The sequence below is a fragment of the Rana temporaria genome, chromosome 7 (genome assembly GCF_905171775.1).
Source record: "Rana temporaria chromosome 7, aRanTem1.1, whole genome shotgun sequence".
In the NCBI taxonomy this organism is placed as follows: domain Eukaryota; kingdom Metazoa; phylum Chordata; class Amphibia; order Anura; family Ranidae; genus Rana; species Rana temporaria.
The window spans coordinates 17,151,011-17,151,974 of NC_053495.1; positions in this window are offsets into that span (position 1 = coordinate 17,151,011).

The following is a 964-nucleotide window of genomic DNA, read 5'->3' on the forward strand; positions in this document are numbered from 1 at the left end:
TCTATGTCTATCTATCTATCTATCTACAGGTATATCCTATTATCTATCTATCTATCTATCTATCTATCTATCTACAGGTATGTCCTATTATTCATCTCTATCTATCTATCTATCTATCTATCTATCTATCTATCTATCTATCTATCTATCTATCTATCTCTATATATTTGTTTGTATCTAAATATATATATACATATGTATTGATCTATAATATCTATCTATCTATTTTATTTATCTATCTATCTACCTCTATCTATTTGTTTGTATCTATTTCTTATTTCTCTATCAATCTATCTATTGATCTGTCTATATCTAACAATCCATGTAGCTATCTATTTGTTTATATCCAAATCTACCTCATCTATCTATCTCTATGTATGTATTGCTCTATCTATCTATCTATCTATCTATCTATCTATCTACTGTATCTATCTACCGTATTTATCAGGGGATTTTGGTGTCTTGCGCGGCGTCCATCGGCGGCCTCGTCGGGTCGGGTGTCCGTCTGCGGCTTCGGGTGTCCTCTTCGTCGGGTCAGGCGTCCTTCTGCGGCGTCCTCGCGTCCTCCCTGCTCGTTTCGCCCGCCGAGTTTGAATACTGCGCCGACATGTACAGAGCGCAGTACACTCGTGTATTGTCGGCAATGCTCGGCTACTCTCGCGCTGACGTCCTGTACGTCCAGGACGTCAGCGCGGGAGGAGCAGAGACTGCCCGACAATACACGAGTGTACTGCGCTCGGTATATGTCGGCGCAGTATTCAAACTCGGCGCGGGAAAGCGGGTATCGGCGTATACCGCGCACCCATGATTTTGCCCTGATTTTCAGGGCAAAAAAGTGCGCGGTATACGCCGATAAATACGGTATCTATCTATCTATCTATCTATCTATCTATCTATCTATCTACATCTATTTAGAGGTATATCCTACTATTCATCTCTACCAACTCTATCTATCTATCTATCT